Source organism: Rattus norvegicus, chromosome 4 (assembly GCF_036323735.1).
Source record: "Rattus norvegicus strain BN/NHsdMcwi chromosome 4, GRCr8, whole genome shotgun sequence".
Lineage (NCBI taxonomy): Eukaryota > Metazoa > Chordata > Mammalia > Rodentia > Muridae > Rattus > Rattus norvegicus.
In genome coordinates, this window is record NC_086022.1 from 78,698,647 (window position 1) to 78,708,323 (window position 9,677).

Consider the following 9,677-nt stretch of genomic DNA (forward strand, 5'->3'; position numbering starts at 1 on the left):
GACTCCCATTACCCACATAGCAGATCACAAACATCTATAACTCCAGTTCCAGGGGGTTCGACACCCTCTTCTAGCCCCCATAGGCATAAGACTTGTATGTGGTTCACAGACATACATAACAGGCAAACACTCAAACACATAAAAAAGTTAAAAATAATTTAAAAAATAAAATCAGGGCATAATGACACATAGCTGTAAACCCAGCACTTCTGAGGTGAGACGAGACCAGGAGTTCAAGGTCAACCTCAGTTACACAAAAAGTTCAAGGCTAACTTAGGCTATGTGAGACCTCAAGTCAGAAAGGAAGAAAGGAAGGAAGGAAGGAAGGAAGGGAGGAAGGAAGGAAGGTAGGAAGGAAGGAGCAAAAAAAAGAGGTGCACCACCACTGAGCCTTGAAGAATTGAAGGTCTTCGGGGTCTGAAGTATTAATTAGGCATGGAATATTTTGAGCATGGAGGGGGAAAAGTGTGGATTAGTTGGAACCTGGGGCTCTTGATGACGACACCTCCATTAAATCTGGCAAGGATGCAAACTGAAACTACAGTTGTCCAACCTTTCCAAGAGACCTTTGCTCTTCTACATCTATGGTGACCCAAAGATGTTGCTGGGTGTCCCGAGTGACCTCACAGGAGGCCTCTGTGGGGAATTTCACACAAGCTAAGTATGTGAGCTATCAAGTGCTATCATGCAGAAGATTGCTCTATTCATTCCCCACCCCACCCCCAGTACCCAAAACACAGAAAAGTACATTTTAGGCAAAAGTCCCCTTTCCATGAAAAGTGACATTTAAATGTCTGTCTTCCACTGTTGTTAGGACAAAACGGTAACCAATAGATTGGGAAAAGATCTTTACCAATCCTACAACTGATAGAGGGCTTATATGCAAAATATACAAAGAACTCACGAAGTTAGACCGCAGGGAGACAAATAACCCTATTAAAAATGGGGTTCAGAGCTAAACAAAGAATTCACAGCTGAGGAATGCCGAATGGCTGAGAAACACATAAAGAAATGTTCAACATCTTTAGTCATAAGGGAAATGCAAATCCACCTCACACCAGTGAGAATGGCTAAGATCAAAAACTCAGGTGACAGCAGATGCTGGCGAGGATGTGGAGAAAGAGGAACACTCCTCCATTGTTGGTGGGATTGCAGACTGGTACAACCATTCTGGAAATCAGTCTGGAGGTTCCTCAGAAAATTGGACATTGAACTGCCTGAGGACCCAGCTATACCTCTCTTGGGCATATACCCAAAAGATGCCCCAACATATAACAAAGACACATGCTCCACTATGTTCATAGCAGCCTTATTTATAATAGCCAGAAGTTGGAAAGAACCCAGATGCCCTTCAACAGAGGAATGGATACAGAAAATGTGGTACATCTACACAATGGAATATTACTCAGCTATCAAAAACAATGACTTTATGAAATTCATAGGCAAATGGATGGAACTGGAAAATATCATCCTGAGTGAGGCAACCCAATCACAGAAAAACACACATGGTTTGCACTCATTGATAAGTGGATATTAGCCCAAATGCTCGAATTACCCTAGATGCACAGAACACATGAAACTCAAGAAGGATGACCAAAATGCGAATGCTTCACTCCTTCTTTAAAAGGGGAACAAGAATACCCTTGGCAGGGAATAGGGAGGCAAAGTTTAGAACAGAGGCAGAAGGAACACCCATTTAGAGCCTGCCCCACATGTGGCCCATACATATACAGCCACCAAACTAGATAAGATGGATGAAGCAAAGAAGTGCAGGCTGACAGGAACAGGATGTAGATCTCTCCTGAGAGACACAGCCAGAATACAGCAAATACATAGGCGAATGCCAGCAGCAAACCACTGAACTGAGAACGGGACCCCCGTTGAAGGAATCAGAGAAAGGACTGAAAGAGCTTGAAGGGGCTTGAGACCCCATATGAACAACAATGCCAACCAACCAAAGCTTCCAGGGACTAAGCCACTACCCAAAGACTATACATGGACTGACCCTGGGCTCTGACCTCATAGGTAGCAGTGAATATCCTAGTAAGAGCACCAGTGGAAGGGGAAGCCCTGGGTCCTGCCAAGACTGAACCCTGAGTGAACGTAATTGTTGGGGGGAGGGCAGTAATGGGGGGAGGATGGAGAGGGGAACACCCATATAGAAGGGGAGGGGGAAGGCATAGGGGGATGTTGGCCCGGAAACCGGGAAAGGGAATAACAATTGAAATGTAAATAAGAAATACCCAAGTTAATAAAGATGGAGGGGGAAGAAAAGGAAAAAATAAATAAATGTCTGTCTTCAGACAGGGTTCTCACTTTATAGCTTCAATTGGCCTCAAACTTGCTATTCTCCTGCCTCAGCCTCTTGAAAGTTAGGAATACAGACGTACAGTGTTACACTTGGTTTAATGTTCTACAGCATCTTAGGAATCCTTTAGCTCAGTACAGTGTGGGTAGCTCTCTGGGAAAATGGAGGGTCCTACACCGTGCCCTGGGCTAGGTCCTTTGAGTCTATGGGCTCCCCAGGTGGGGCCTTTCCATGGTCTTTTCATTCGTGTCCTCATCTTCCATGTTGGCTGCCCTCCCAGTAAGTCTGCTTTCGGTCTCCGGGTGAAGTCCTCTCTCCGAGAGCTTCTCAGGCTTGATTACATCTGACATATAAAAGTGGATCTCCTCTGGGAGTCAGACTTCATGCTCTTGCTGCTTCCTGTGAACAGAGACAGGCCTAATCAACGTTCTATTCTATTCCTGATGCCTAAGCTGCTCCAAGACTTGAGAACTGCCTATCAGGCTGCTCTCGATTAGCCCCTCCCAAAAGTGAAGTCACCGAAACACAGGCACGCCTCCCACAAAACACAGGCTTGCATCTAAGGGCAGTTTTCCTCCTGCCTCTTGATTCTCTCAGCACAGTGCTTCCTTAATTGGGTCTATCCATCTTTACTGTGTTGTTTTGTTTTGTTTTGTTTTGTTTTGTTTTTGGATAGAATAGAATAGAATATTATTCTGTAGACTTGCCCTGGAACTGGAACTCCCCATGCAAACCAGATGGCCTCAAACCACAGAGATAATTTGCCAAGTGCTGGAATTAGAAGCCTGCCCCACCATGCCCATCTGCAGTGATCTTTTTCTATTTAGAAGTTCCAGTAAGTACAAGAGCATGGTCGTAGGGAAAGCATTTCCTCTGTTCTGCTCAACAACATTGAAGGAGATGCCTGTGAACTAGTATTTAAGACAAACAGGCAGACTGATGCTAAAGTCCACACACATGACAAGTTAGTTTTGTATCCATCTGATCTTTGGTTAGTCGTGTGGACATGTCCTTAACATACGAACACATGCATGCACGCACACGCACGCACACATCCACGCATACATTCACACCCTGTTACACTCATTCATCTCCCCAGGTGCATTAGTTACTTTCCCGTTGGTGTGATAAAATACCACCAAGACCAATACTAGTAAATTTGACTGCCCCCAAGCTAAGTAAATGACTTACCCATCCCATCTTCAATTTACACTATGACCAAGGTTATCTATAAAACAATTTATTGAGCTTACAATTTCAGAAAAGCAAGAATTCTTGTCATAACAGGGAGGCCTGGCACCAAGCAACAGCAGGGAGCCGAGAGCTCACATCTTCAATGGCAAGCATGAAACAGAGAGGGCAAACTGGAAGTGGCAAGAGGCTTTGAACTCTCAAAGTCAGCCTTTCGTGACTTACTCCAATAAGACTGCACCTCCAAAACCTCCCCAAACAGTGCCACCAGCTGCAGACCACATGTTCAAACATCAGAGCGATGAGAAACATTCTCATCCAAACCACTACACAATGCGTACATACACTAACATGTGCACGCTTGTAGTGATTAGAAGGATCAGCTAATGTTGTTTTACGAATGGGTTGTGGACTCTTACTGAGTCAGGTAAGAGATCAGTCACTACAAAGCAGAGGTGCAACTGATATGCGAAAAGTTATGTGAGGGTCAAGGAGATGCTGCTGAAAATACGAGACTTTTAGAATGTAGTGTTGTCTGAAAGCCGTTCTTTTTATGTTGTGACACAAAAAGGAAAGGACATCAAATAAACAGCTGGTAGCAGCTTCCTGGGTGTGCTGAGACATATTTCAAGTGTAATTGTAATTATGCTTAGCTTTTCCAGACTCACATAACATTATTTCAAACCATAAAACCTCTTGTAGTACACTGACAAAGTTCTGCCTAGAAGGATACCTCAAACTCAAAGAAGATGAGGCCTTGTGACCTAGGGCATGTGAGTCCTGACAAGCCCCTGAGCATTTAAAGCCTCGGTCACTTTACTAGCCTGCGGGGATAGGTAAGCATGCAAAAGTGCACTATACAGAGAAAGCACATGACAAACACTTAATTGTGAGAGGCATACTAAGATGTTTTAATTTTCTTCTTTATCCTTTTCTTTCCCACATTTTTTCCAAGGTGTGTGTGTGTGTGTGTGTGTGTGTGTGTGTCTGTCTGTCTGTCTGTCTGTCTGTCTGTCAATACATGTGCCCTTGGAGGACAGAAGAGGGCATCAGATCTCCTGGAGTAAGAATTACAGGCATTTAATGCAAAATGGTGAAAATATAGCCAAGACCATAAAACATTCTGGGTGTATGTTGGCAGATTTCAGTTCTTCGGGGCTGCAGGACTGAGGGGAGAGGTCCCAGCTTTTTAATAGCTCAGCTTAAAAGTCATTCTCAGACCCTAGCTAGGAGGGTACCCAAGATTCTCTGCCATGGGCTTCCAAGTACATTTGCTTATCAGGCCTACAGAGAGAAGCTTTGCTGACAAATTATCCCTGTATTACACAGTGTGCAGTGATCTTCATCAGCACTGTCATAACTGTCTTAGAGGCCAAGTCACAGACATGCTCACACTCTAAAGGGGCGTGTGCTTTGTATATGTGTGTGCAAGGGTGCACTTGCCTGTGTATACTCATGTGGAAGGTCAGAGGCCAACAGCAAGAGGCCTGTTTTTTACTGTTTTCTACTTTATTTTTTGAGGCATGGTCTCTCTCTAAATCCAGAGCTCAGCATTTTGGAAAGTCTGGCTAGCCAGCAAGTTCCTGGGATCAGTGTACTTCTGACTCACCTCAGCCCTGGAGTCACAAATGCACACTGCTGCAACCTGGATTTTACATGAGCACTGCAGATCTGAACTCTGGTCTGCATGCTCCCACAGCAAGCAATACCCACAAGTCATCTCACCAGTCCTACTGAGGCTTACCATGTGCCAGCCTCAGCGGGGGTGTTTAATGAGGACTTGCATTGAAGACCTGGGACTAGCTCTTGATCAGTGTAATGAAATAAGATATTTAGTGGTTTTATTGTCTATTTTTTAAATTTAATATTTACACCCAGAATACATCCAGAATGTTCTAAGCCCTCTGTTATATTATCTCATCATTTTGCTTTTTTATTCTTGCATTCTAATGCCAACCCAATAAAGTGTTGTTTTATCCTTATTTTTCAGAGAAGGAAATGGAAGCTGCTTAGCCTGAGGACAGTCAGATTTACTAATCATGAAACCATAGGTTGTTACTTCAGAGGTTGCTTCCATAGGAGAGCAAGAGCAGGGGCTTAGACTGCAAGTGGTTTAGTGGCAAACGGAAATAAGGAAGTGGAGACAAGATGCGTTGACTATTTAGAATAGATATGTAACTTTTTATTTCTGCTTTTATTTCTGTATCACTATGTGTCCCTGGCTGGCCTGGAACTCACTCTAGAGACCAGGCTGGTTTCAAACTCACAAAGATTTACCTGCCGTTGCTTCTGAAGTGCAGGGATTAGAGGCGTATACCACCATGCCTCAACTAGATAGGGATTTTTTTTAAAGATTTATATATTTTATGTATATGAGTACTCTGTCACTGTCTACACTGGAAGAGGGCATCAGATCCCATTACAGATGGCTGTGAGCCACCATGTGGTTGCTGGGAAATGAACTCAGGACCTCTGGAAGAGCAATCAGTGCTCTTAACTGCTGAGCCGTCTCTCCAGTCCTAGATATGGAAATTTTATTTGCCCAGTGGCACCCTTCTTCAGGAAAACGAAGCTCTTTATTCTTCCTGCTTCATCAGCATGGCCAATAGCCATCATGTTCCTATGTGACTCTGCCCCTGGCGTCTGCTGACTGGTCCAAAAGGGAATATGGGAGCCAGGGGTTGGTAGCACACACCTTTAACTGCAGTCCTCAGGAGACAGAAGTAAGTGGATGTTTGTGAATTTGAGGCCACTGAGGTCTACAGAGTGAGTTCCAGTACAGCCAGGGCTACAGACAAAGAGAGAGAGAGAGAGAGAGAGAGAGAGAGAGAGAGAGAGAGAGAGAGAGAGTGTCTTGCCAAACTGAACCATCTGAAACACCTTCTTCAAGGTCAGTAACTTTAAATCATGGAATTTGTGCATTATTTTCTTAGTTAGCAAAAGCCATAAACAGCAAATCCTGAGAATTCTTGGTATTCCCAAGGCTGAGTCAGAGCCCTACTCTCCTGTAGGAATTGGAGATGCCACTCTTGAATGTCTCATCTAAACCCAGTCCTGCTCTGTTCAAGAAAGCAGTGGCTGATGGTCTGCAGGCACTGGTCTTCATTCAGGATTCACCCCAGCTCATCAGCCTAGGCCATGCTTTTCCTAGGAAGTACCAGCCCTATCTGAGCATGACAGAGTACCAGGCTTTGCAGGACGCCTGCAGTAGTGCAGGAGACCCCTCTGACAAGTCATCTTTGCCTCAGAATTCCCTGCTGAGACTTTATGCATAGCGGTGTGAGGCCCCACCTACATGAGTCTACTCGTCTGATTCCTGCCTTACTTTTCAGAGTCACTGTGGGGCTCAGATGCCTTTTCTCACTTAGCTTCTTGCTTGCTTATTCTCCCATGGGAACTCCCCCCATAAACCTCTCCTTCTGCCCAGCTTTGCCAAACAAGCCTCCCCATGGATTTATTGAATCAACATTTGCCTTTTTGTCTTCACTAGTTAAGTTGAGCTGCTTTGACAATCAACATTTTATGTAAATTTAACTGGGCTAAGGGATATTCAGTCTACAGAACCATGAGCCAAATGCATTTGCATTTATTATAAATTACTCAGACCCAGGCATGATTTTATAGCAATTCAAAACGAAGAAAGCAATCCTTTGTAGTATCTCAGCTAGGCAGAAAGTGAAGGGCAGGCATCAGAAGACATGTTTCCTCATCAGAGAACAGTGGAACTTCATGTGGTCTCATGCCAGGACAGGGACAGAGCTCATCAGAGCTTCTGAACTTAAGAGTTTAGTATTCCAACACATCCAGACACACCAAGGTCCCTTACCAGATGGAAAATGAATGAATCATTTCTTTCTCCTTTCATAACCCCTGTCCTTTTATAAGGGAGTCCATGTGTACTGGTAGAGAAGAAGCAGAAAACAAGAGCGAGACCATGGAGACATGGCCCTCTTCTCCTGTCATTGAGCAGCCTCGGGGATATCAGGCAGAAAGTCAGTAAGCTGGTGAGAGAGTGAAGTTTTAGGTTAGATAAGACTGAAGCTTGCAATAGTTGAAAGAGGAGCTACCCAAGCGCACGAGCTTTATTAGGACCCATCTAACATATGTTCCAGTAGTGGGTACAGGAGACTGCCAACCAAGATGGCTGACAACTTGATGTGAACAAGAGAATATGGCAGAAGTGACATTGCATGAGATCTGGGGTTAAGGCTGCTTTTGCTCTCTCTGTTTCAGAGTTATCATGTTGGGGAACACAGACTTGATTCCTGGAGGCTAACAGTGGGGACATCTTGGATCACCCAGGTCTGGAATTCCAGGAGCTTTAATATATGTGATTATAGCTATATGTGGCCTTCAGGCATATTCAGGGTAGTGTGGCTATGAGGCCTCCAATAAGACTAGCCAAAGCCGCTCAGCAGAGCCCACCCCTAACTGCTGCCCATGTGTGGTAATTATTCATTAACTGGGTTTAAAATAACATTGGAACCACATCTTTGGGTACCACTGTGTATTTGCAGTGATGTTTAACTGAGGAGGGAAAGTCTACCTTAAATATGGGCATCCCGTGAGCTGGAATCCTAGACTGAATAAAAAGGGGAAAGGAAAATCGTTTGAACATCAGCATTCAACTCTCTGCTTCCTGACTGACAATACAATGTCACTAGCCTCAGGCTCCCACTCCCATGACTTAGTAGACTGTATCTTGAGCCAAAACTATCATAAGAAGTATTTTTTGTTCTAATCCCAGGTGTGAGATATAGGGCTGCTTCAGACTGTCTTCAGCAGCTGACTATGATTTGCCTCATGCTCTAGCAGAGGCAAGGTTTTGCCAGTTGCAGATAGTTTTTGCAATTGTATGAGGTTTGGAATTCTGGGAACTTTTCAGAAGGTGTATAAATGCTAAGGCCCTGAGAGGTATGGTAGGCTGTTAGTGAGTTGTTGTTCCTTGTTTCTTGTTTTTGGTTGCAGTTTATTAAGTAGCTGTGTACAAAGAAGAAACAAGAAGGAGAAATTAGATATCCTGATGATGAAGATCAAACTTGCCCCAAGGAGCTTGACACCCCTAATGAACAGGAAGTAGTCTAACAATAATGTTGCCTCCTTTCTCACCCCTGACTTTATTCAGGGATCTCTCTATCCTTTTTTTCTCTCTTATCTAGAGACAGAGGGTTGAAAGGGCAGAAGAAAAGGGATGGAGAAGGGTGGGACAAAGAACCCACAAAGGAGCAAAAGACTGGCTACAGGTTCATGTTTTCCCACTTAATTTGGGATTGGTGTGTTGTCCAGCTACAGAAAACTGATAAGGTTGAAAAGAGAGATACAACAGTGAAAGTAGTAATGACAGAAATGTTTACCTCCTGTTTGCTACCTACCAAGTCTATTTATTTAACTAGTTACATGACCAAAAGGCAGCTAGTGCAGAGATGCTATACAGAGTCTAGACTCACCCTTCCCAGTATTCTCTGGTGATTGTTGTGGTGACTATTCTTCACCCAGTCAGCACTGCTTCCCTTGGGACATTACCCACAAAACCTGTACAGCCCCCAGCTGTGACCTTGGCTAAGAAATAGGTGTGGAGTTGAGGATGAGACTTAAAAAGCTCAGGAACAGAACAAAACTCAAAAACTCCTGAAACTTACAAGATTTACAAGCTTCCCTTCTCAAGGTTATATAAATAGTCCCAATTGCTGGGTGGAGGAGACAGAATGATCTGCTAATAGTTTAAAGAGCTCATGGGATGTACCTTTCCTCAGTTGGCACTCTATCTGGGTCGGCTTCTCAGTGACCTTTGAGTCACGTGTGCTCCTTGTAAGTAACCCCTCACACATTCTCATGCCATGGTATCACTGTGGGGATCAATGGACCACTCACAGGAGACATCCCTCTCCTTCCAGCATCTAACTTCCAACGATCTAAGTCTGGTCATCAGGCTTGGCAGAAAACCCCGGTAACCCATGAGGGCCCACAAACATGATAAAGAGTGGATCATGGGCTCTGAATTTATATGCAATCTTATTTCAACACATGTTTGGTTTTTTTTTTGTTTTTTTTGTTTTTTTTGTTTTTTTGTTTTTTTTTTTCGGAGCTGGGGACAGAACCCAGGGCCTTGCGCTTCCTAGGCAAGCGCTCTACCACTGAGCTAAATCCCCAACCCCAACACATGTTATTTTGAGGGAAG